Source organism: Manis javanica, chromosome 5 (genome assembly GCF_040802235.1).
Source record: "Manis javanica isolate MJ-LG chromosome 5, MJ_LKY, whole genome shotgun sequence".
NCBI classification, from domain to species: Eukaryota; Metazoa; Chordata; class Mammalia; order Pholidota; family Manidae; genus Manis; species Manis javanica.
In genome coordinates, this window is record NC_133160.1 from 12,909,001 (window position 1) to 12,936,580 (window position 27,580).

Below are 27,580 nucleotides of genomic sequence, written 5' to 3' on the forward strand. Positions count from 1 at the left end.
ATTGAGACATTTAATGAGCACCTACTCTGTGCAGGCTCTATGTTGGACACCAGAAAAACAGTGGAGAATTGGACCCTGTTGCTGCCTACTGTCTACGGGGGGAGACAGAGGAGTAGACAAACAAAGAGACAGATAGTTAAAAACAATGATTCGGGAGTCATTCCAGAAATAGCTGTTGAGCCCTATTATATGCCAAGCGCTGTTCTAAGTACTGGCCACACACACACACACACACACACACACACACACACACGGAGCACAAAAGACAAAGCCCCTATACACAAAACTTACATTAAAGGGCATAGAGGCAGACAGTAAGTAAGTGATGCACAATCTGTCTGACAGGGTTAGGTTCTGGGGTGGGGGAGGAAGCGGGGTGAGGGGACAGGGAGGATCTGGGGGGTGGTGGAACTGTTCTGTCTCAGCCTCACTGGGCTCAGCCATTTGAGCCAACCTCTGAAGGAAGGGAGAGAGTGAGCCAGGCGGATAACAGAGGCAAGGGCCTTCCAGGCAAGAGGGCCAGCAAAGGGCCCCGAGGTGGGAATATGCTGGTTATATTCGGAGAACAGCCAGAAGGCCATTGTGGTTGGGATGGGGGGCAGGGACGGTAGGAGGAGATCAGAGAAGTAGAAGAGACCCAATCAGGTGGGGTCTTAGGAATCATTTTATTCTGAGTAAGACAAGAAGCTGAAGGAATTTGAAGATGAAGAGTGCTGTGATCTGATGCGTACTGTTGACATCGTAACTGAGAGCGGTCTGTCCGGAGCAAGGACACAGGACAGCTGAGTCTCCTCCCTGCACAGGCAGGGAGACGAGTGAGGAGGCTGTAGCAATAGCCCAGGTGAGAGGCGGTGGCTTGGACCAGGCTGTTAAAAACAAAGGGAGTGAGAATGGTCAGATTCTAGATCTATTTTAAGGCCGAGCTGGCGGGATTCGCTGATAGATTGGATGTGGGGTGAGAGACAGAGTGAAGGCCAGAATGATTCTGAGGCTTAGGAAGGAAGCAGCTGGAAAAATGGAGTTGCCAGTTACTGAAATGGGGAAAGGAGGAACAATTTTAGATTCATTTTATTTTATTATTACTTGTGTGTGTGCGTTTGTGGCAGGCTAGAAGTCAGGAGTTCAGTCTTGGACATGATGAGTTGGAGGCACATTTTAAACATCCAGGTGGAGATATTGAGTGGGTACAGGAGTTGAGGTTGCAGGCAGAGGTCCAGCTAGGACCGACATGCTTGGATGTCAACAGCAAATTAACGGGGTTTCAAGCCAGGAGATGTGATCATGTATGGACTCGGTGTAGATGAAAAGAGGGGTGACCCAGGGACTAGGCTCTGGGACCTGCAACACATGCAGGGAGATGAGGTGAACACGGCAAAGGAGAGTATGAAGGGGCCTCTGGGTCAGTCAGGGCCGGGGCCCTGGGAGGGCCATGCAATGCTCTCTTGCAGCCTGTAGCTTCTTTCTTCTGCAGCCTTTATCATACCTTCCCACCAAGGCACGAGTTAATGCAGAGAAGGGAGGGACCAAAACCGGGATAACCAGGGAAGGCTTCATATATTGGGGGTGACACTGGAGCCTGCCTTTGAGTGATTCGTAAAAAATCCCCCATCAAATAAGATTGGGGAAAGGCATTCCAGGGAGAAGGAACAGTACCTGTGAAGTCTCAGAGGCCTATGACCACCAGGGCATGGAAACTGAACTCATGGTCCCTGATCCTCCAAACCTGCTAGTCTCCTCTGCTCCCCACATCACCGATGGGGCCACCTTGGAGTCCTCCCTGTCAGACCCAATACCTCACCTCCCTATCACACTCCTATGTGTACTGAGATGTCTACTTCCTGTGTACCTCCTCTCCACCCTCACTGCCCCCACCCTGGTCTGGGCCACCATCACCACTCACCCAGACACCCATCTCCCTGTTTCTCAGCCTCCCTGTGATGGCCCAGCTGGGGGAGGGGGCCCCATCTTCTTTATACACAGTGGCCTTGCATGAGTTTAAGAACAGAATATGGTTTGCGCCAATCCTCTGCTTCCAGAAGCTTTCAACAGATTCCCATTGCTCTTTTGAAATTTCACCAAGCCCTCCAGGCCACATGTGGGTTGGCCTTTGTCCACTCTCCAGCCTCATCTCAGCCCTCCTCCCCGTCACTCCTGATGGGCCAACCTCCTGTTGCAATCCTTCCAGCCTGTGGGCCCTTACCCATGCTGTTCCCTCCTCACCCATGCTGTTCCCTCCACCTGACTGCTCTCTCCCTCCCTACCCCACCCCCACTGCTTCAGTTAGCACCATGCATCCCTCCAGCCAGAGAGAATTAGACTTCCTTAGGGAACCCTTCCCAGAGTCCCCCTCCCCCTGCTCCCCATACCTTTCTTTTAGAGGCATCATCGTACATCTTTGTGAGCTTAGTTAATGATGATAATAGCTAACAGTTGTTGAGTACTTCATGTTCCATAATAAGTGGCACTGAGAATGTTATTTATGCATTTTTATATATTTTTAGTCATTTAATTCCACACACAACCTTATGAGGTAAGCTACTATTATTATTCCCTTTCTGCAGAGGAGAGAACTGAGGCCCAGAAGAGGTTATTTCTACAGAATCACGCAGGTAGTAAAGAGCCAACCTGGGATGTGGACCCTGCAGCCTGCTCCAGAGCCCACGGGTGTCTGTTTTTTCTGCTGGATGCTAAATCCCAGGAGGTGCGGGGCCATGTCTGTTTTGTTCAGTTTCATCCTGTGCATCCTTCAGATGGCTCAGTAAATGTTGAATGAATGAATGAATGAATGAATGAATGGATGGATGGATGGAAGAATGAATGAATGAATGAATGAATGAATAGGAGAGTGAACAGTACAAGGTTGGTGGTGTGGGAATGCAAGCAAGGAGGCCGGAGCCATGGACAGGATGAGAACAGCATGGGTGAGGCCCAGAATAGCAGCCAGATGAGTCCTTTCTTGGCTCAGGGCCACGGGAAGCCTGGGGCTTTCTTGAGCAGAGGAGGGCGGAGCTCAGATAAGTATGTAAGAAAGATCTTTCTGCTGGCTGTTGTGGAGGAGGGCCAGAGGTGGGGTCCTTCCCTGCCCAGCAGCCAGGCAAGATTGGCACCTGCCCCCTCCCACTTGGCCCTATTAGCATTCCGAGTGTGGCTTGGACTCCACAATTAACACAAAGGTACAGTCATTCATTCTGACTCTTGGACTCAGGGGATCAGCCGATTGGGGACTGGCTGCACAGGGCTTCTGCTGGGAAGGCATGTCACAGCACAGCAGCCACCGAAATGAAAAGCTATTAATAATGATCCTGGAACTTCACTCCCATCAGCTGTTTGTTTAAAGGTGTTCGGTACTCGGAGCTGCCTGATTTATGTGTGCAATAACGCACGCTGGTCGGTCCACACTTTTTAAAGCAGCGTTAATGGGGTGAGACCAAGACCCAGGGGGATGCTGGGGAATAAGGCTTGAAGGCCAGGCCTGGTCAGGCTCAGACCTCAACTCCTGCCCAGCACCATCTTAAAAGGCTCTGGAGATGGCAAAACAGAAAGAGCCAGAAGAGCTGGGAAGCTGGGTTCAAATCCCAGCGGCACCACTTGACCAGCTGAAGCATGTCTCTTTCTCTCCCTGAGCCTCAGTTTTCTCATCTGCCCTTTGAGTAGAGGAACTCTTGTACTGCGGAGTTGATAGGCAGATCTGTGAGAAGTATACTGTAAGTGCCCAATGATGTCTTAGTTTTCTCCCCCTTCTTTTTTTGATAGAAATCTGTCCTCACCACCTGCCCAGCCCCCTCCAGGAAGGAGGAGCATTCATTCCACTCAAGGTATAGTGAAGACGCACAGTTGTACTTAACATTTAAATCTCAAAGGCCTCACAACAACGCAGAGAGTGTAGGGCCCATTTTAGAGATCAGAAAACAGGCTCAGAGAGGAAAAGAGACAAATCTAAGGTGACCAACTCAAAGTCCACTATACTGTGAATTTCAAACAGGCAGAGACTGTATCTATTTTGCTGGCTGCTGAATACCCAAGAACCTTGCACAATCCTGATAGGAGCACAGTATATGTTTGTTGAATTGAAAACAGCGTCAGAACCCTGAATCTTTGATGTGATGTGGAGACTCACTCCCTTCCTACTTTTTAAATCCATGAGTAGAAATAGTGGAGCTGGGTCCTGCCACCTCTTAGGTCAGTTAATTAATGGGGATATTGGGTCAAATGACTCTAGGGAGGGGTTTCTTAGCCTCTGCGCTATTGACAACCTGGGTTGAATATTCTGTCATGGGGTCATCCTGTCTCTGTAGGGTGCTTAGCAGCCTCCTTGGCCCACCCACTTTGGGTGCCCATAGCACCCCATCCAAGTTGTGACCAGCAACAATGTCCCTAGACATGGAAAATATCCTGTGGGGGCAAAACTGCCCCAGGTTGAGAGCCCCTGCTCCAAATGCAGCAAAAATTCTGAACTGCAGAAGTTTTGGTTATGATTGGAGGAGGTACGGGGGGGAGACAAAACTTGAACGCACAGCCCAGCCCATGACCTGAGAAATGTCATATTGACATTTTCCCAAAGTCACATTTGCCCACCTGGCCTGTGAAAGAGCAGTTCTTTTCCTGGCCCGAGCCAATCACCAGGCAGTTTCTGCTGATGACGCTGACCTGGTCCACTCACAGGTCAGTGGACGTGAAAGACTGAGCTTCCCAGAAAGTACTGCTGTGAAAACTGGGACCACGATGTCCCTACTAGGTTCAAAGGTGAGGGAGGGAGCTGAGGATGCTGGGGATGAAAGCCAGGAGTGATCAGGGCTGGCCCCCAGGGAGGCTCTGGAGGATTTGGAGAGAACAGAAGGCAGGAAGGAGGTCAGGGGTCAGGTTCAGCCTTAGCAGAGAGGAGGAGGCAGGCACAAGTGGTGGCAGGGAGTGAAGGAGGAAGTGGCCTGTGCCGCTCCAGAAGGATGGACACCCGGACATCCTTCCTTCCCCACTGGGCCCTCCCACTCTCCCACCTGGGTAGGCCAAGCTGAGGCTGTGGGCCCAGACCTTGCTCCCAGGGTCTTCGTCCTTTCGTCCTGCCTAGGAGCCCTGGAACACCCACTGTCACCCATCCCAAGAGGACATAGATCTGTCACTCCATCCCAGCCCAGCCAGCCCCCTCTCCATGTGTTTAGGCAGCTTGTCATTACAAAATCCATTTTCTTATCTCTTACCATATCTATTTTTCTAATTCTTACTTAACGAGTTCCCCTGAAAATAAGAAAATCATTGGAACAATTTCCTTAAGTGTGAAAGATTAGTCTGAAATCGGCATTAAGGGGACTAATTACCTTCATTCTCCCACCTTTCTGACAGCCGTTTGGTAGCTGTGAGGACTCATTCATCTGCTGCTGGGGGAAGTCAGTCCACACTGGGCTGTGGTGGGATTCTCTGCTCCTGCTTTCACTTTTCACTCATGGGCGTCTGTGTGTGTGTGTGTGTGTGTGTGTGTGTGTGTGTGTGTGTGTGTAAGATGTGTAAGAAAGAGTTGGGGCAGAGGAGCAGAATGTCCCCTGGATGCGGTGGGAGGGAAGCATCCAATTCAGAATCAGGGGTGGGTGGGAATCTGGAGGAGGTGTGGGCCTCAGCCAGCAGCACGTGGCCTGACAAGCTTCCAGAGATCTACATTCCCTGTCTCTGACTCATGAAGTGACTTCAGGGAAGTCACTTTGTTTCTTTGGGCCTCAGTTTCCTCCCCTGTAAAGTGAGGGTAATTTCTTGTGGCTGCAGTAACAGCAGTGTCTGGCTTTCACTGAGGTCGCTGCTGCCCGACCTAATCACCCCCTCTCCCAGCAGCAGCCGGGGAGCCATACCATGAGCAGTGGACTGAGCAGAGCAGAAGGTGGGGTTAGGTATCATGCCCCCATCACGCACACAGTGAGTTCAGAGCTGGAGTTGGGCCCTGAATCCGTCTGATTCTGGAGCTCGTGCCCTGTCCCTTCCCTGGGCTCCAGCTGCGCCTGCTCCCAGAATCGCACTCCCAGTAAATGTGGAGTCTGAATATCTGGGCTCCAACTCCAGCTCAAGCCCATACCAGTGGTGTGACCAGGGGCACATCCAGGCATCTCTCTGAGCCTCAGTTTTCTCCTCTGTAAAATGGGGGGAGCTATCATGCTTCCTGCCATAGAAGGATGCAGTGAGGCCCACATGTTGGAATGCCCCCTGCAAAATGAAATGTGAAGTGGAAAAGTAAAAGATGGCAGCGGAGAAGCTCCCAGAGAGAGGAGGACCCAGGGAGGAGCAGACTTGCCCGAGGGCACGCCCAGAGCACGTGGAAGCCAGGGACAAGAGCCCAGCCCTTGGAACTCCCAGCTCCCTTAAACCCGGTGCCTCCAGCACTGAAGGGTCTCCTTTCTGAACAGGAAGGGCCCTGAGCAGAATGAAGGCTCGTGATGGCAGAGCCAGTTGACAAATGGCGACACCCAGAGCACAGTAGGGGTTGGGGCTGCAGAGCGCAGCCCTGCGCCTGTGGGGGAGGAGCGTCACCCACCCTCTCTCAGGAGATCCCATTGGGGGGAGACAGATAAGCTCTGAGAAGACCACGAGAACATCTTCCATTTTCCACTTAACCACCCGATATTGAATTATAAATAATTCATACACCTGCCAAACATTTGATTAAAAGAACCCAATTCGCACTGCATTTGTCAAGGGGTAAGAATTGCATTTGGTGTTTTTATTTTAATCTGTCCTTTAACTCTTTTACGAATATTTATTTATACTTGGCTGTCAGGTTTTATTCTGTTTGCCCTGATTTTATTCTGGCTGTAGCTAGCATTTTTTCCTTTCCCTTTTTATTTTGTCACTTCTGCCTGGTAGTCATGCATTTGAGAGCCCAGAGGTAATAAATAAGGAAGCGAGACTCCTTCTCTGCTCCCTCCGTGCTCTCATGCACCACCTCCACCTCTGCCCAGGGTTCATAAACCCCTCTCTCCCCAGACTGGCTCCCTACCCACCCAGGCATATCCACTCTGGGTCCAACCCAACAAGTCCAGGGTGTCTCGGGCATATCACACGCACACACGTCTCTGTCTCCTGACCTCTGCCGGGGGCCCTTACCCTGCCATCCCCCTTCCTGATTGCTAGGCATAGAGTAGGCACTCAATAATTATTTTTTTAATGAATAAATGAAGCAACATCATTAAAATCATCAGGACAGATGTCTTTGGGGACAAAAAGGAAAGTATTGGTATTCATCAAGTCTGGTGATGAGAATAAGCTGTCACAGTGGACCTCACAGCTAGGCAAGCTCTAAAGCCCCGCTCTGCCACTTAGCAGCTGTGCAAATTTGGGTGAGATACTTCAGTTTCCTAGGTCTGCATTCCCTTGTAAAAGGCATATGTAAAAACAGCACCCACGTCAGAGATTGATACAAGATTAGTGCATGCACCCAGCCCATAGGAAGCATTAGAAAAAATAAAATAAAAAAGCAGCTGCTATTTTTATTGTACACTGTCACCTTCCTCTCTTGTGCTGTCCTTGTGCCCACCTGCCCCTCTGGCTTCGCCCTTGAATCTGAAGTTTGGGGGCATAGATGATGTTATCCTGAATGCCAGGAATAGGTCCTCAGATGTGTCTGTGACAAACAAGAGAAAGAAAAGCTGCCCCTTCCCTTTCGCTGGCTACCTGCTTTTGCAATAATGCGCTGTGTTTGTCAGAGGGCTTACACGGGTCGGTTTGTGAGCTGACATAAAAACTTGTTTCTGCCAAGTGATTCAGGTGAGCTGGGAATTTACTTGAGACCTGTGTGGATGCCCCCTGCATACCGAAGGGCAGAGATATTGTATGCCCACGAAAGCCGGTGACTGTAACAATGGAAATAGCCGAGGGGGTGTCTATGATTTTCTTTTGGTTTACAAAACACATTCTCATATACATCACGTGGTGCATCTCAGTCTCCTTTAAAATCCTAGCATCTTTCAAGATCTAGTCCAGCCACCCCACTCCTTCCTGCCTTACTCCCGTCCTCCAGGTGTCTCACAGGATTAGAAAGGACCACAGAGACCCATCTGTCACCTGAGCTGTTCACCACAGCCTCGTCAAGGTCTCTCTGCCTCTTGGCTTGTCCCTTCCAAAGCCACACTCCACCCAGAGTGTTCTTCCTGAGACCCATCTAACCATGTCACTCTCTTGATTAAACCTTCAATAGCTCCCCATTGCCCTCAAGGTAAAGTTCAAAATGTCTCCAGTGATCTAAACACAGCAATCATTTGGGATCGGGAGGACCCTTGCTTGTGAGTGAGGCCTACCACGCAGGTTAGATTGTGGCAACTTTCCTAGTTGTCATTGGTAACTTGACCCCACAAGAAGCCAAGCCACAAGCTTCCTTGGGCACCTACTTTATATCAGGCACGATACCTGGCACAGGGTTTCAGGGTGAGTCAGGTCCCTGCATAGAGCTGGGAAAGCTGGAGGAAGAGGGAAAGAGCAGGAACTAACACTCATGGAGCGTTTACTGTGTGCACTTTGCACACAGCCACCTGCAGACTGTCACTGCTTTGCAGAGCAAGGAAGTGACTTGCTCAGGGCTGCCAGGGATAAGTGGCGAAGCTGGCCCTAATGACAACAGTAGCCCAGAGACTGTCTAAAAGGTATTTGCACCCCAGAGCCTGGAGCAGTAGGAAGAGGGACCCCCAGGCTTGAATCCCAGCTTTGTCCTCTCACCACATGCATGACCCAGGACAAATCACCTCACCTCTCTCCACTCCTGTTTCCTCCTCAATAGAACAGAAATGATAATCCATCCTTCAAAGTCTCGTTGAGAGGATGGAGTTAGGTCACGTGGGTAAAAATGCTCTGTCAACTAGAAAATGAATTACACATTCTCTATGCACACGTAATTCGATCTTCCAAACAATTTAGTGAAATAGGCAGGGCAGGAATTTTTTAAAGTTAATTTCTTTATAAAAGTTAACTTTAATTTTATAAGAAATTTTGTAAATCCATTCTCTTAGACATCAGGACCCTATTGATGAAGCCAAAATCCCCTTTCCTACCACCTCTAATCTGGTCTTCCCCTACTTCCTCAGGAGTCGCCCCTGCACGGGCTTGGTGTGTACCATAGCATCCTATTTTTATACATTAGCACACATGATACCTACGCACAGAATATAAGTAGCATTGTTTTGTATTCTTTAAAATGTAAATGGATTCATCCTAGATGTATCATCACTCTGCAGCTTGCTTTTACCTCTCCAACAGCGTTTCTGAAGCTATCCATGTTGATACATACAGCTTGGGTTCATTCCATGTAAGCGGCTGTAGTCCATGTATGAATATACTCCATTTTTATTTGTCCACTCCCTTACCAAGAGCCATGGAGGATGGTTTCCCTCTTCTTCTGAACAGCAGCGCTGTGGTGACGATCTGTGTACCCATCTCCTGGAACACATGCTGGGGTTTCCTTAGCACAGATTTAGGGTCAAGGGCTTTACACGTTTTCAGTTTTAATAGATCAGGGTGAGGCTTATTAATAATGATAATAGTTATCATATTCTGTGCTTTTGCTATATCCTAGGAGCATCTCATGCATTACCTAATTTCACCCTTGCGGCAGAGCCACGTGGGAGCAGTGATCATATCCAGTTTTCAGACGAGAGGGCTGAGGCCCCAAGACGTGCAGCCATGTGTCTGGGTTGGGACAGAGTCTGGACGGGGACCTGGCTCTCCTCAGCATGTGCCCTGCCTCAGCCGAGGTCTCTCCCTCCACTCATGAGGGTTTAGGGCAAGAATATCTGTAAAATGAACTGGGCCATTGGACCCAGAGTCCAAAGCCCACCGAGTGGCAGGTGTCTGCTGGGGGTGAGAAAGGCATCCAGTCATATCATCTTGTCACCCTTCATGAGTCTCCCTTATGCAGGTGTAAGGGGCTCAGGAAGCAGACTGGCCGGCATGTGGAGCCATGGAATCCTAGGACCCTGGAGCTGGACCAACCTTTGAGGAGAACCTGAGGTCTGGGGTGGGGGTGGGGAGGACTCGCTGGAGGACTCTCAGCAAGCCAGAGGAGAAGCAGGGCCAGGAGGCGGCCTTGCCCCTGTCTAGTGGCCCGAGCACTTGAGAAAGGGGTGTGTAGGCCTGGGTGGGGTTGGCGGTCAACACAAGAAGCAAGCCTGGCACTGTCCCCAGAAGGCTACAACCAAACGGAAAGGGCAGGAGAGGTGTCCCCAGGGAGCTGCAGCCTGGCTCCTGCTGCCGGCTTCACCCTGCCCTCCTCCTGGCCACCTGTGGTCCCCGAGCAGCGATCCTCCCTCTGCGCAGGCTCCAGCCCTCCCCCCGACTCCCCCTGCCCTGCTTCTGCCCTCATCCTCTCCCGCTGGGCAGGCTCCTTCCCCTCAGCACGGAACACCCTCAGCTCCCCTCCCACAGAAGGCCCTCCCGGCCCCACATGCCTCCTTTGCTGCCTGGTTTAGTTTGTTGCTCTGCTTCACTCTCCTTTGGTCTCTCCTCCAGCTGCGCCTATCTGGTGGCGCCCCTCCCCATTACTGCCTCGGGTGCCACACGATGCCACCATGCTCCCATTCCTCACCTCGGATCCCTTCACTGTCGCATTCGCTGCCTTGGCCTCTTACTAGCCTCGGACACCCAGGGCCACGCCCACCTCCAGATTCTCCTCCTCTGACCGCCCCGCCCACTCTCTCCTGCTTTCCTTCCCACCCGTCTGATGGCTGCTTCTCAGTCACCTTTGCCATCCTCCTCCACCTGCCCCTTAATTTGTTTAAAAACACTTATCATTAAGGTTAAAAAATATAAAGAAGTTTATAGAGAAAAGCAAACAAAAATGACTTCAGAGCTCACTACTTACTTCCTGACTGACATTTTCTAAGACATAGATATGGCACGTACCGCACATACGGGAACATGCGTACAGTGGGGGGTACCGCACATACGGGAACATGCGTACAGTGAGGGCCCCACGCCCCCCACCCCCCCACCCCCGCCAACCCGCCAGCTGTTCTCCGAAGGTGAACCTATTCATAATTTCTCATAATTCCTTCTAGAAGGTTTTGTGCATACTCTAGCACATATGTTTTTATATTATTTTTATTTACCCTGGAGGGATCTAACCCCCTATTCTATCTTCTGCCACCCTTTAAATCTTGGGGCTCACCTGAGCCTTTTCTCATTCCTCATTCTCATCTCAAGCCCTCTCAGCCGCTGCCAGGTGGTGTCTTTGTGGGCATAGTGCCCAGGTCACTTTAATTTCTTCTGTGGATTCCATCCCCACATAGTCAAGCCTCCAGCTGGCAGCTCCACTTGGGTAGCCCCTAGAATCTCATGCTTTTTGTGGGTCTAGCATCTCCCCTCACCATCCAGCTCCCCCTCTTGTTTCCTCCGGCCCCCATCCCTACCCTGTCTCCCCAAATAGCTATGTCACTCACAAGCCAGCAAGCTGGGAGTCACCCCTGAAACCATGACATTGTCTGCACACTGTTTCCCATCCCGGAGGCACTGCTTAGGTCGTGGAGGCTCAACGTGGTTCAGATTCCAGTGCTTCGTGTGGATGAAGAGATGGTACCCATCAAGCACTCAGAGCCTGCCCTGGCACACGGTATCTGCTCAGTAAATGCTGGTTATGGCAATTACTATTATCCACGACCTCCCTTTTCTAACCAATCAACCTCCACTCTCCATTTTCCCAGTGTAAAGCCTCCTGCCCAGCCTCCCCAGATCAATGCCAGCCTCTCAGATCTGTTTTACGCCTGACATCTGGAGTGATCTTCTAGAAGGTAAACCTGATCACTGCCATGCCCCTGTTTAAACCCTTCAGTGATCAGCAACACGTCTCAACTCCAGGGCCCCTCTAGTAACTTAGGGTGCAGCAGAGATTCAACCGGAATGTCCCAGAAGTTTATGGCCAGCATCTTTTCTGATTGGTTGGTGCCTTGCTGAACTGGCTGTTACATATTTGAACACTAGCCCACCTCCCCAGCCCCATCTCTTCCCCAGCTCCCCTTATGGCTCACATTTCAACTGTACAAACACCTTACATGTCTCCAAACAGGACTGGCTTTCTCTGTGGCCTCGGGGCCTTCTCACATGCTATTCCATGGGCCTGAAATCTTTCCCTACCTGCCACCGGGCCTACTTACCCTCAGTTCACTCTCCAAGAAGACCCTCCTTCATCTTGCTCCCATAACAGCCTATTGTAAAATTTATCACACTTCTGATTTCTTGATGATGGGGCTCAAGGTTTCTCTCCATTACCGTTTAACACTTTTTCTTGCCTACAATCTCTCTACTGTTAAAATGCAATTCATCTGGGGCTGAGAGACTGGTTCATCCAGTTCGCTGGTACATGCTCAGCTCCTGGCACAGAGAGGGCCTTGAGAAAACATTTGTTGAATCACTTGTTAATTCATCCATTCAACAAATATTTGCTGAGCACCTTTCTGTGCCAGGTACTGCTTTATGCCTTAGGGAACATCAGTGAATCAAACCAGCATGAATTCTTCTCCTAGTAAAGCACATATGCTAGTAAAGAGAGAGAGACAGACAATAAGCATAATAAATAAGTAAATTGTATCTTAAAAGTTGCTAAGTGCCATGAAAAATTAGGAGACAAAGGGGCTTTGCAGGGCGTTGGAGAGAGCTTGCAATTTTAGATGGAGTGGTGGGTTACCTTCCATTGGAAAGATGATATTTGAACAAAGATAGTAAAATGGTAAGGGAGGTAGCCCTGCAGGTATCTAGAAGAAGAACATTCTAGGCAGATGGGACAGCCAGTGCAAAGGCTATTAGCCACCTGATAAGAGCACACCCACTGTGTTCAGGGTACACCCCAAAGACCAATGGGCTGGAGCAGTGACTGAGGGGGACAGTGGGCAGGGAGAAGTTCACAGAGGCTATGGAGCACATCACGTAGGGCCTTTTAGAAACTCTGGCTTTTATTCTGAGAGAAATAGGAGCCATTTTTTCCCCAACAGTTTTATTGAGGTATAATTTACATACTATAAAATTCCCTCATTGTACATGTACAACTCAGTCATTTTTAGTAAATTACAGAGTTGTGTAGCCATCACTACTATCTGGTTTTAGAACATTTCTTTCACCCCTTAAAGATCCTTCACGCCTATCTATAGTTAGTCCCCCTTTCCACCGCCAGCCCCAAGTAAACACTGTTTTCTGTCTCTATAGATTTGCCTTCCCTGGACATTTTGTATAAACAAAGTCATACAATATGTGTTTTCTGCATCTGGCTTCTTTCATTGAGCATAATGTTTTTGAGATGCATCTGTATTATAACACATATCAAGAGTTGCTTTTATTGCATAATAGTATTCCTTTGTGTGGATATACCACACTTTGTTTATCCATTTACCAGTTGATAGATTTTTTTATTCTTTCCCTTTTTTGGCTATTTTGAATCAAGCTGCTATGAACATTTACTTACGAATCTTTGTGTGGACCTGTTTTCATTTATCTTAGGTAGATACCTAGAAGTGGAATTGCTGGATTGTATGCTAAATTTCTGTTTAACTTTTTAAGAAACTACCAATCTATTTTCCAAATGGGCTGCTGTGTGGAGAATAGTCTACAGTGGAACAAGGATGGAAACCAGAGACCAGTTGCTTAATTAACAGAATTAATTAAATAACCACACTGGGATTGAGGAGAAAGGAGTTAGGACTGTCACCAGGTTGGAGGACCAGGGCCAGAGAGCCTGCCTGCTTATACACCCAGCCTTTCCAGCCCCAGAAAGGCACAGAGAAGTCTATCTTACCCCAATTCCTCTCTCCACACTCCCCCAACCCCCAGGCAGCTTCCGCATAGCCAGAGCATGAAAATCTCCAGTTTGTAGAAGAATCAGCATTAGGCAAGACCGTTTGAAACTATGGAGCCCTCTCCCCGAGGGAGATAACAAAATTTTCTTTGCAATTAAAATTCCTTTGAAACTGGGACCAAGGAAAATGCAGAGCAGCAAGCTTTTTAAATTGGGGGAAATACTCTTCTTAGCAATTACCACGTGTGCATTTCAACAGATAGTTTTTCTCTCCCCATTCCTGGCAGCTGCAGGGAACTGCCCCCACCAGGGCTCTGCTTCTGCCTTCACACCTGCTAAGGGACCTCCCTTGGCCATCAAGACTTTTCCCTGGCTGGTCCTTGCTTCTCTGCCCACTCTTAGCTCCTGGATCCCTCACACATTCCAGCCTTCACTGCAGGCCTTCATGCAACAATGTCATTTCCCATGAGTCCTCTTTACCCAATCCAGTGTCTCATTGGTCATCAGATTCCATCTTTGGGCTCACCCTGGTCCTATCCTGTACCCCCTGCCACTGTCCCTCCCTGTCCTGCAGAGATCTTTCCCTCCCCTGAGCTCACAGCCCTGCCTCTCTGCACAGCTCACTGAGCTCAGACCACAGTGCTCTATTACTCTATTAGTATCTTGGCCTGGGAGTGTGATGTCCAATGCATTGGAAAGAGCAGGGATGTTGGAGACCTGGGTGCACTTCATTCAATCAACACATTTCATCAAATATTCATGGAGCCATTACAATGTGCCATACCCAGTGATAAGCCCTAGGGATTAGCAATTTCTGTGTTTAGAAAGAGGAGGCTAGGTTTTTGGGACCAACCCTTCAGCTGAAAAGAGCTAAGAAGGCTGGATAAAATAGAAAAGGCATCTTATTAAAGCATCAAAGAGCTGACAAGCAAGCTCTTTGTAAAGAATTTCCAGGAATTATTAGGTCAAAACTGAAGGGAAACAGAAACCGAGAGAAGTTAGAGAGCACAGAGTCTGCTTTCGTCCTGAGGGCGTTTGCTGATCTCAGAAATTTTGAATTTGTCTTTTGAGAATCTTACAGCATAAAGAGAATTCAAGACAAAGTCCAGGGCCTTTGGTAGGCAATCAAGTAGATTATCTGGGACTCCAGAGAGCTTCATCCCTGGGGTAAGGGTGGACCAAAGGGAACCCAACATTGAATCATGGACTGGCAGCCTCACCCACACTACTTCAGTATTCCAGGGAACTTCAAGACTTGCATTTTGTTTAAGGCAACCCCAGGATGGTAGACCCACAGCCAAATGCAGATCCTTTCTAGAAGAAAATACGTTCATCCTGGGCTTGAAATTCTTCTTTAAGAATAAAAATTCCCAATACAATGGCAAACACACAGAGATAGTCAGACCTGCCAGAAAACAATGCTAATGAGCTATGCACTCGAGGCACAAACGTGAGCAGCAAATATCACCCCTTGCCTTGTGGGGCTTCCATCCCAGCAGGGAGGACATATGTCCATTACCAAGGCCAATGACAACTTCTACACTGTTGGGTGAAGTTGCTTCTCCGTCCTCAGGTGACCTTGCTGCTCAGTAGCTTTCAGCACGTTGACCTCTAGGTTCCGCTTTTGGTTTCCCTGACACCACAGGGTCTTGATGGCCTCCAACCTCTCTGGCAGGTTCTTCTCAGTCTTCCTGCTTCCTTCTCCTCCTCTCTCTCATCTCTGACATGGGGGTGCCCCAGGGCTCCCTTCTGAGCCTGCTCCCTATCTCTCCCCAGGTGATCTCACTCATTTCCTCAGCATTAAATATCACCTACATGCTGATGGATTGCAGATTTATATCCCCTCTCCTTGAAGTTCCAGACTATTCCATCCAATTGCCTACCACACATCTCCACTTGCACGTCTCATGAATGTCCCAAATGTAACATAACCTAAAAAAGAACTCGTTTCCTCCCCCAGCCTTTTCTCCCTCATTTGCTCCATCGCCATCCAGTGTCAAACCAGAACAGAGTTTTCCTGAATCTCTGGTTTGAATTAGAGTGGTGATAAACATGACATGATGCAAAATAGAAAACTTAAGAAAAGAACTATTTAGGATGTAAAGCGAACCAGACTTAATCATAGATTGTCTCTCGGGAGTGCAGTGATGAGTTATTAAGTACGACTTCACAAGTGGCTTGGACCACTTCACAGATATGGGTGCCATTCTCTGAAAAGGGCCAGTATTGAGGAAGAAAAACATAATGTTTTAGACTTTGACATGTTGGGTTTGAGGTTTCTCAGAGACATCTGACTGGAGGTGTTGAGAGAACAGTTATCTTTTTCTCTCTGGATTTCAGAAGGGAGGTTGAGGCCAGCTGGGAGTCGTGATGGTACTGAAGGTAACTGGGGCTGTTGGCATGGCTGAGGCTGCCCAGGAAAAGACTGAGGAGTTTGAAGGTGGGATAGAGGAAGATAAACCTGCAAAGGAGACACAGAAGGCATTATTAGAGAGGTAGGGAGGAACCCAGTTATCTGGTTTTATGTTCACACGTCCTGAGAGCTTGTGTAAAGTGAATGGTGGAGAATGCCCATTGGTTTTAGCAAGTGGAGTTGCTGGTGACTTCTGTGGGCATCCTGATGCGGTGTTGGGGCTGAAAGCCGGAAAGCATCCCAGCAGTGGGTTGAGGAGATGGTGGAGGGTGAGTAAAGGCCACAGTGAGTACAACCAGGCTTCAGAGGAGTTTTGCTGTTAAGGAAAGAGGTTGGGAGTTTGGGAGGCGTGTGTTTCTTTTTATTGTTGTTGTAAGACGGACTAGTTGAGCACAGGTGATGCCGGGAGCACCTTCAGAAAGGGGTAAAGATATGGGAGAATCTGGAGAGTAAGGTTTCCCAACAGCAGGAAGGTGTGAGTGGGCTCCAGAACCCAGAGCAGGGGACTGTCCTCAGACAAGAGAGATGTTTTCTTTGTTGCAAGTGGCAAGAAAGAGGACGGACATAGATGTGTGCCTTCATTTATAAAATGGGGATAATAATAGTGCCTACCTCAGGGGTGCTGGGGTATGGATTCTGTGAATGGACGCTTATAATGGCCCCAGCCAGGGGTGTTAATGGCAGGTGGCAAAGTTCTACCAACAGCGGCTGCTGTTTATTACCTTTCACCCTCACTATTCTGATCCACTCTGGCTTGTGGATGATAATAATCAAACCTCACTTGATTACAGCACTTGACTCTTTCCATAGGACTGATTTTATATTCATTATCTACTTGAGCCTCATAACAAACCTGGGAGGATTTATATTCCCCATTTTACAGAGAACACTGAGGCTCAGAGAGGTGAAGTGACTTGCCCGAGGCCACCCAGCTGGTAGCAGCACAGTTGGGAGCCCACCCCAAGTCCACTCCCCCTCACCCTGGCTCCTGCCTGCTCCATAAAGATGAATGCGGAGGGAGGGTCTCATCACCCCCAGGGCAGCCCCTATCGTATAATCCTGTACATGAGCTCCGTTTTCTTCAATACTTACTTTGTCCCCTGGAGAAAGGGCTGGGGACCTATGACTAGACTCTACAGCTTTAAACTCAGGAAGGAGAGGATTAAGGTTTGAACAAGATTCCAGGCTCAGCTTGCTTTCTTGTTCCAGGCTGAGACAGTAGATTAGGGAAGAAGATGCCCTATCTGCCAGCTCCATCGCTTGTCAGGAGACAGAATAAAGTAAAATCTTCCTCAGCCCTGGGATCTACCTCCCTGCCTATCTGTCATCCCAGATGAGGCCTGCTCATAGCTTGGGGAGTGATTTGGCCAAACTGGTTTGCAGCCTGCAGCCCGACAGTCCCAACCTGGATATAGGACTCAGGAGAAATATTCTCTCCTGTTCCCTTCCCCCTTGTATTCTGGATACGACTAGGTTATAATGAATGTTCCCACCTCCAAGTGAGGACCCAGCCCTTTTAGTTTTCTACCTTTTTCCCCTTCCCTCCCATCTCACCCCTGCACTCTAAGTATTCCTTCCTCCAAGGCCTTGCTGAAGCAGTTCCCTCTACCTCGCATACCCTCACCCCTTTGTTCTGTATGGTGAAACCCATACTTAACTTTGAAGGAACACTTCAAATGTCACCTCCTACAGGAAGCCCTACTTGACTCCCTTAGATAAAAGCAAGCCTTTATAAAGTACCTTGTGTGTGCTGGTCCCTGGGTTAGGCTCTGGGTTATGGAGATGCAGATCCTGCCCTGCCTGCAGTGGTCTAGGGTTGCAGTCCAGTAGGAAGAAGTGACAAGGCTGGAAGTCCCTGGGGACATGGACAGGAAGCTGCAGAGGAAGTGGGAAGAGGCCCCGGTTGGCAGGCTTGGGATGGGTGAAGGGCTGACCTCAGGCCCCAGGCCCAAGAACACAAGGGACAGGCAGTTTCCCTGGCAGATCAGCCACCCTTACTTCTTCCTGGTATGTTGGTTCATCTGGTACCTTCTGACTACTCAACCATCCACAAATCTGCCACATGGCCTCGAGAGAGGCAGCATAGAACTGGTTAGGGACATGGCTCTGATATCAGACTGCCTGTGTGGCACTGGGCAAGTCTCCTGACCTCTCTGTGCCTCATCTGCTCCACAAAATGGTAATAGAAACAGGACCTCATAGGGTTGTTAAACAATTAAGTGAATTACACACGTGAGATGCTTAGAACAGTGGTATCAAGCACTCGATGGAAGTTAGTGGTTTTATTGCTATTTATTATTTTAATTGGCAGAAGATTTGGGCCCATTATCAGCTCCCCCTGTGCACTAGAGGAATTTGTCCCCTCTTTGAACCTCTCCTCATCAGGAAAATGAGGAAAGCAGTGGATTTCTGGCTCTGGTATCCTGGGATAGGAATGAAGGGGGCAGTGATTGTAGGGGGTAGGAAACAATATAGGATAAGACTGAGGGGGAGGCTAAGCACTAAGCAGGAAGGAGCCCCCTAGGCAACCTGCGGTGTTGGTGAGCCACCAGCAATAAGTCTGCAGAAGGGAGATAGCAGGTGGATCATGGAGGGTCTTAAGTGCTCCTGGGAGGTGATGGTGCTTTATCAGTTATCTGGAAACTGTGTCTAATCTTTGGAGAGATAATGGCTCCTCCAGAAAGGCAATGATCTCCCTGTCACTGGAGAAGTGCACGCAGGGGCTGAGATCTGAGAGGGAACTCAAACGTCAAATGGGTGGGCCAAGGCCGTAGAGGGCCTGAAACCCTCTTAGTGACACTAAAACGCAATGAGAGCAGCAGCTGAGGAGAGAAGCGGTGGCCATAGTGCTTAAGTGCCCAGCCCTGGAGTCAACTGCTTCCTTAGTGTGTGACCTTGGCAGTTGACCTCACATTCCTTGGCCCCCAGTTTGCCCATCTATAAAATGGGGGCAATGAGAGTGTCTGCACATGGCTAGTGTGCAGATTAGATGTAACATTGCCAACATGGTTGTGTTACTGGGGTTACTGTTGTCTCTCTGCCTTGGCCTCCGAAAACCCCTTCTGCCGCCATGGCCTCTGCTCTCTCCCATCCTAAGAGGAGGAGGCTGCCCTGGAGTCTGGCACTGACGAAGCTCCAGCCTGAAGCCTCCCTAAGGAGCTTGCCATGGTTACCAGCTGCCTGCAAGGAGAGGCCATAAATCCTGAGCCTCTGGTGGCAGGAGGGAGGAACCCATGTGTGGGGCAGGAAGGGGAGCAGCTAAGTGGAATAGAATCTTGTTTAAGGAGGCCCACGCCTCCCCGGGCCTGTAATTTACTGCGAGGTTGACAAGATGAAAGCGGAATTTTCAGTGGCATAATCGCGCTGGGACCTCGGGGAGCCGCAGGAGATGAGCTGCGAGGCAAGCAGTGGCGGCCAGGCTTTAAGCAAGATCTAGGGCGCTGATCCCGCTGTGATCTCAGTGGGCCACAGACCTGGGGCCCAGGGCTCCGTGTGGGGCCGGGGCCTGGCTGGCTATGCCCAGGGCTGAGGCCACGTCTTGTCTGCTGTCATCTCCAGAGCCAAGGTCAGGCTCCGATTTTTCAGCAGATTTTATGTAGTGAAGTGTACAGCCTGGGACAGCTGTGACATTGGCTGAGACAGCCCTCCACAGGGCCCCTTGAGAGCTCGCTCACTCAATGTCACAGCCCCTGGAGGGGTGGGCAACCCAGGTCCAGTGTCTGGTAGGTGCTTGGATTCAAAGGCCGGGCCCTTCACCTCAACTGGGAGCATCCCAGCGCTAAGGGCCCCATGGGCGCAGCTGGGGTCTCTGCTGAAAGAACCTCACATTCCACTTCCTCTGTGTGGTCTGCCTCCTTCAGCCCTTCCACAGTGTTCCCCAGGAACCCCCAAAAAACCTCCTGCAGGCAAGTCTCTACCCCAGAGCCTATTTCTGGGGAGTCAGACCTAATTCCTTCCATCACCTGGAGGCTTGTTTTAAGGCAGCCTTTGTGTGTAGTGTTGGGACAGGATCACGGAGTCTTCTTTTCCAGATGGAGAGACTGAGGCCCAGAGAAGGAAGAAACTTATCCAAGAACACATGGTGTTAGGGGCAGAAGCTGGGATGCCCGGATCCCAGCACCCTCATCTAAGGCCTCCATTTTACAGATGGAAAGAATGGAGGCCCAGAGAGCTGGAGGCACAAGTCATCGTCTATGACCAGGTGCAGGGGAGGGTGGGGTAACAGAGGCAGGATGCTAGGGGGCAGCCACGGCTTTGGCGTTGGCCCCTAGCCCTGTGGTCTCGAGCAGTTCCTCTTGGTGCCTCTCTTTTTCATCACTAACTGGAGAGACATCTCAGAAGGATGGCACATGGATTTCCTAAAATAATAACAATAAGAGCTCACACTGGTTGTGTGTGGGTGGAGCCCCCTCACACACATCTTGATGAATCACTATGACAACATATCACTCCTAGTGGGCACAAAGTGCGTGAGCTCCGTTACACAACTTCCTGACCACATCATCCGGAGACTCCCAGGTCAGCATCAGAATCTCTTCAGGAGCTACCCCCGACCCAGAACAGGCTCTGGAGCCAGACTTTCCTAGTTTAAATCCTGGGTTCCCCATAGCCTGGCTGTAACCTAGAGCAAGTTACTTTACCTCTCTGTGCCCCGGTTTCTTCATCTGTAAAAGTAGAAGAAGAAAAGTCAGTGAATGGGATTTTACAAGGTAACTCATGTAAAGTGCCTGTTACAGTGGTCAAGAAGCTTAAATTCTTATTTTTAGCTCATCAGATGCACAAATCCCAGCACATGGGAAGCACCTATAAATGTTGCCTCTTGTTATTATTATCACTGTTACCGAATCAGACTCTTTGGGGAGCAGGGGATATGCATTTTGAACAAGTCCCCCTTGTGTACTGCCAGCATGACCTTGGTCTCTGAGGAGTCCTGGGAACCAGTTTGACCCTTTACTGGTCAGAAGCCCAGAGAGGGTGGGGACTTGCCCAAGGTCACCCAGCATGGCAAGATCAAAGCCAAGCTCCAACCTAGTTCACTTGCCTTCTAATCTAGAGAGCTTTCTCCTATACTGCAAAGGGACAGATTTCTTAATGTCATCTTCTCGGGTTGCAATAAAAATTAACTACCCTGAATATGTCATCATCAATGCAGCTCTGAGAGAGAGAAGTGACTAAGGGAGACTGAGATGAAATGTGTCCTAGGTGTTCCTGGGGTATCAAAGCCAACTCTCTAATGACTCTTTGGAGGGCTCCCGTCCTACTGAACCCCCCACCAGCCTGCTGGTCTCCTCTGCTGTGGCTTGGGTGAGACCCACTGCCAGGCACAGGATGGCTGCTGCATGAGACTGAGTGAGCAGAGCCGAGGGTGGGGCTTGTCCAGCCCGGGTTCTCTCTACCTCCCCGCTCTTCTGTGCATCCTACAGAGGCTGCAGGGCCACTCGAGGCCACCACAGTTCTCACCCCAAGCTAGAGGACAGTGTTTTACTGTTTAGCTAGGAGTGAGAGGTGAAGCTTTCCCCCCCGGGTTACTAGGGTGGCAGTCAGATGTGTGGGGGCAAAAGATTCTGTGGTGGCACCCACAATCTCTGCCCCCCAGGGATCCTCTATAACAGATAAGCTTCACAGACCTGGGTCTTGGGGCCCCTGCCTGGAGCCACAGTTCCAGGAAATGGGTCAGGGAGGGAAGACCTGGAGGCGGCATCCAGGCCCCTGGTAGGATAGAGGAGCTGGGATTAGTGTATGTGCATTGATGTAAGCAGATGCAGCAGACACAACAGTGGGAGACAGACACCCAAGGAGGTGGAACTGGGGAGAAGATGGAAGGGAAGGAAGAGACTGACTGGAAGGAATGGCAGGAGAAAAGGGGGAAGAGGGAAAAGGAGAATGGAAAGAATGGATATATAAATTGTGGTGTATGTATGCATGGAATACTATAGAGCACTGAAAAAGACCACACACAAGAACAAAGATGAATCTCAAAAATGTCATGCTGAGAACAAGAAGCCAGATGCAGACCAGTGTGATTCCATCTGCATCAAGGTCAAAAAGAAGCAAAGCCAAGGCTCTTGGAATGCCTAAGGAAGTGGCAAACTAGAAAGAAAAGCCAGGAAGTGGTTATCATGAAAGCTATGAGAAGGGACAGAGCAGGAGTTGCTAAAGAGGGGGTGATTTTCTGTATTTTGATCAAAGGGTGGACCCATGGAGTTCATTTTGTAATTATTTGTTAAGCTCCACATTTATGATTTGGGCACTTTTTGGTATGAATGTTGAATGTCACCATTTTCACAGACTACAAAAATGTCAAGACAGAGAAGGGAGGGTAGTGGGGAAAGGACGGGCCAGGCGGCTCTGGCATGAGAGGGAGAGGGGCCTCCCAGGGCTCTGCTTGGCTGGCACCGCAGCCAGGACTGTCCCCCATCCGGCCGCGTTTGTAAAATGGAATAAATATTGACACGGCCAAGATGGTATTCAATTTGTCCTGATCACTGGGCTGCGGTGAGTTCTGACAGGGCGCGGTGTAAAACAGCAGCTCGGGATGTAATTTCTACTGTCAACATGATGTACAGCGGGTTATGCCTGCGGCACCAGCAGGCAGGCAGGGTGGGGGCAGGCGGAAACACAGGTGAAGACTGGGGGCACCTGGGATAGAGGGTTCTAGGCAGGCCACCCTGGGTAGGTGAGCAACGGCAGCCAAGGTGTGTGTGTGTGTGTGTGTGTGAAAGTGCAAATATGCATACATGTGTGCATTCATAACTTGCCATAGGAGGTCAGACATTGAGTAGAGACATAGGACAGGGATAGGCAGTGCCATGAGGTGTTGTGGGGAGGGACATAGTTTGTGCTCAGAGCCAAATGCAAGCCTGTCCTTCTTTCCCTGACAGCCATGGAGCACCTCTTTGCCCATACTCATCTTCTCCCCGTGCCACAGCCTGTTTGAGTTCCAGATCCACCACTAGCTAGCTGTGTGACCTTGGGCAAGTCCCTCAACCTCTCTGAGCCACTGTCCCTTCTTCAGTAGAAATTTTAGAGAGAGCTGTTGTGAGAATTCAATCAGATCATTGATACGAAGTGCTCTCATGGAACGAAGTGTTACCTCTTCTTACTGGCTGATTGGATGGCACTGTGCCTGGCACATGGTAAAAGCTCTGTAAAGGTTATCTGTCATTATTCCCACTGACTCAGAATCAGCTCAGGACATGCAACCCGCCTTCCTTCCCCCCTTCTCTATTCCTTAGATCCTCCGAGGCTGTTCCCCAAAGGAACAAAGCTCGGGCAAACCCCACCGTGTCTCATCGCCCCCGCATTCTTATCGGAATGAAATGAGATTGTGCAGGGGCGATGAGAATGGACCTGAAGGGGGTCTCGTGAGGAATAAGCAAGGTGATGCACGTAAAGTGCTAGCACAGTGCTGGCTCTCAGTAGCGGACCAATAAATGTCACCCAAAACAAAAACAAACACCAGGAGTCATTCCTGATGTGGCCCCTTCCGTTATTCCCTACATAGGATCCATCATCAAGTCTGGTCCATTTTGCTTCCTGAATATTTCAAATCTGTCACCTTTTCTCCATCCCACAATGGCCTCCCTAGTCCTTTGTCCAGACGCTGCCACTGCCCCCTCCCTGGTCCCCTGCTTCCAGGCCTGCATGTTCGCAGTTTGTACTCCAAGTAGCAAGCACAGTGACCTCCTTAAGAACACATATTTGATCACATCTTCTCAGCTAAAAACCCTTTAATGCCTTCCCACTGCTCTTGAGCCACAGTCTGAACTCCTTCAGCCCCTTCATAAGCTGCCTCCCCCTCACACTGTGCTCTGGGCCTGGAACTTGCAGGCCCTTGAGTGTGACTTTGCACGTTCTGTTACCTGTGCCTGAGCATGTCTCTCTCATCCTTTAGTTCCAGCTCAAAAACCCCTTTGTCAGGGAACTGCTGCATCCACCCCAAAGAGAGTATGTCCCCTCTGAAATGTGGGGGTCCCCTGTACTTTCTCTTTGTGGAACTTGTCCCAGTTGGTAATTTACAATTACTTTGAGATTGTTGGATTAATGAGTATCTCCCCCTTATACATGCACACACACACACACACACACACACACACACACACACACACACAGAATGGAAGGCCGGAGGGCAGGGACTTTGATTTGCTCCCTGATACATCTTTGGCCCAGCATATAGTAGGTGCTCAATAAATGTGTGATGATGCAAAGATGGAACAAGCAGAAGGAACAATGCCATAGAGGGACCATCCAGGGAAGGATGTGTGGCAGAAGCCAGCCAGCCTGATCACCTGTCCTTCTGCCCACACACCTGTTCACTCCCGCATCCAGTAGTGTCCACTCTGAGCATGGCACAGAGGCATGAGCTAGAAGACAGAGGGTGGTAACAGAGGTGCCCACAGCCAGCCCACGGGTAGGGTGTCGAGACGAAGACAAGGGAGAACCTGGTTCTGAGCCAGTGCTCAGGTGTGGGAGCCCACAGGTTTGGGGAGGAGGCAGACCGACTGCATGGAGGAGAGGGCAATTGGGCTGGGCCTCAGGGGTGGGTCAGGGTTGGCAGAGAAGGGCATTCCTGGTGGAGGGGACAGTGGGAGCAAAGGCCCAGAGGCAAGGTAGTAAAAACAGTGGGTAGTCCCATCTGCCAGGGAGACGGGTACATGAAAAGACGCAGTGACAGTAATGTAGAGCGGGCAGGTCCAGGCCTTGCAGGGCTTTGAGCGGCCACGTGTGTAGTGGCTGATGGTCCAGGCTTTGGAGCCGGCAGCCCAGGGATCAGATGCTGGCTCCACAACATACCGTTTGTGTGGCCTTGAGCAAGTCACGTAACCTCGTTGTGCCCAGGTGTCCTCATCTGAAAAATGACGGAAATAACAGTACTCACCTCAAGGGATTGTGTGCGGAGCCACTGACCGTGAACAATCCTTTATTACTCTGAACGGTAACTAATGAGTGCCGGGCCTGAGTCTGGACCCCATCTTGAAGGTGAAAGGAGCCAGAGAAGGTTTTGAACAGGAGAAACTTCCAGACTGAGCTGGGCTTCATGTAGGTGCATCTGGCAACATTCTCAGCACAGACCTGGGGCCAAGATAAAAACCCAGGGACCAGCCTTTGCAGATGGGCTGACTGCATGTATGGGGTGTGTATGGCCCCAGCTCTGCTCATACCCTCTCCCCTGACCCGCTGATCTTGGCTTCCCTGGGTAATGGTCCAGCTACCATGACCAGAAGCTTTGGCATATCCTGACCCCGCACACAAATGCATTCAAAGATGTAGCCCCATCCCAGCCTAGGGCTCAGCCCACACAGAGCAGGCCATCTTCCATTCACTCGCTCCATGCTTTACTGAGCACCTTCTATGTGCAAGGAGTTGTTCTAGGTGCAGGGATACAGTGCTCACGTGTGCTGCCCCTGCATGCATCATTAGCGATGCAAACACACATGCTCAGGCACACATGAGCTCATGCATGTTGAGCATGCTGAGGCTGTAACTGGCCTGCTGTCTTGTTTGTGCCTTCCACTTGGAGCATGTGGGGAGCAATGAGAGGTGAGCAGAGACAAGGTAACTCTGCTGAGCACCCCTCCCCACACCTCAACAGCTGCTGCATTACACTGGGATCCATTCTGGCCTGGAGGGAGAACACTGAACTAGTAAAAATAATTTTCCCCCAGGGAGAAAGCAGTAGCCAACCACAGAGAGCTCTGGGCTCAGGATCCAGTGGGCACAGTGCCCTTGGGACTGGGACAGGGCAGACAGCTGCCAGGCTGCCAGGCACAGCTCCCACTGGCAGACCTGAGAGCCAGGTGAGCAGGGGGAGAGGGCGTGTACATGCCATGCCAGTGTGCAGGCTGGAGGGAGTGAATGAACAAATGGGAGTGAGAACAAATGCCTCTTCGTGCATTGCTTTTCCCCAGGCCCCAGTCTTGCCCAGGAGCAAGAGGATCCACCCTCCCTTTGTACAAATCTTCACTCCTCTTGGATGAAGTACACTCGTGGGCCTCACTGCAGCTGTTAAATAAATACATGTGCATAAGTGAAGGAGCAGACAAATACCTGTGAGCCCTTTTCACCTAGTCAGGATGTTTTGTACATAATAGGGGTCCAGTAGTATTTGGCAATTGACCATAAATAATAATTACAACAATAGTTATTATCATTACACTGGCTGTCATTTATTGTCAAACACTGGATCCCTTCACATGCATCACCTCATTTACTCATCACATTAGTCCTAGGAGATAAGCACTATTATCCCCATTTTTCAGATGAGAAGACTGAGGCTCAGAGAAATGGAGTAAATTACCAAGGTTACACATACAATAATGCAACTGGAACTCAAACTCTGGTCTGACTTTGGATCCCATGGTATTAGGTCCCCTGAATGTTAAGATCTGCCCCCAGAGACAGGGGCTTCCTGATAGGAAGAGGATCAGGAACTTTGGGGAAGAGGCAGGGGTGAGGAGCCCCAGGCTGCACCAGGAAGTCTTTTGCTTTGTCCTGCCTGAGGGTCATTGTGCCCAACCTCTCTTCTTGGGTTTGGCACAGAGAGAGGCTGGGAAACAAATATGGGCTGGGTAGGCTAAGAAGCCCTTCCTCTGTCCCCAGGGAGACAGCCAGATGACGAATGCGGGCCTGTAGCTGCTGAGCTGGCAGTCACACAGCCTTGGCAGCAGTGGTACCAGGGCACTGAGAAATCAAGAAAGGACATGCCACCCAGCACAGACGCTGGAAGAACACAGTATGGGCAGTGGTGGTGATGCCTAGGGTATAGACATGGCCACAGTAAATCAGCAAGCCTGGCAGCTCCTCACTGAGAGGAAAACACGTTGCCCAAGCAGCTCCCAAAATCTGTCTGAGGCAAGACCCTTCTGAGTTCCTTCCAGGCCCCTGTTCTGTGCTTGGCTTTCGCTGGTGTATGGGGGAAGGAGGAAGGAGGGATGGAAGAAGGAACAGGCATAGTCTCTGGTCTCCAGAAACTTGCTATCACAGCTGACACCAAACCCCAGAGGAAGACTCATCCAGATAGGTCTGAGGGAGTTCAGAGGAGAGAGAATGAGAGCTTGGAGGAAGTGGGGACTAGAATGGGGTCTTCCAGGCTCAGAGTGGGTAAAGTCAGTGGTTCAACAACATCACCAAAGACACAGATTGTTCCATTTTTTCTTAGTAGGTCCCTTTGGCCTCTTGGAGTGGCTCCCTTCATTGTCCCAAAATGGCTGCTGCACCTCCAGCCTTCACCTCTTCACACATGCAAAACTCAGAAAGTTTCTCCTGGAGGCATCTCTTTTTACAAAGCAAAAAAAAAGTTCCTAGAGGCTCTCGGGCAGCTATCCCTTTGTATCTCACTGGCCAGAATTGTGTCACATGATAATTTCTAAGCCAATCACTGATGGTGAGAGTGGAATGGCTTTTACTGGTTTAGACTAATTACTGTT

The 27,580-nt window shown here is 50.0% G+C and overlaps 1 protein-coding gene across 6 annotated transcripts in view; it reads left to right on the plus strand.

The window, feature by feature from the left end:
- The window catches only part of CDH22 (cadherin 22), a 115,677-nt gene that overhangs the window by 16,640 nt on the left and 71,457 nt on the right, over nucleotides 1-27,580 (plus strand). Inside the window, exon 2 of one of the 6 annotated variants that reach the window (XM_073236528.1) lies at nucleotides 3,754-3,815. The exons of the other annotated variants lie outside the window; for them this stretch is intronic. The gene's annotated coding sequence lies outside the window, so the exon portion shown is untranslated. The remainder of the gene's footprint in view (nucleotides 1-3,753; nucleotides 3,816-27,580) is intronic. 6 annotated transcript variants of the gene reach the window in all.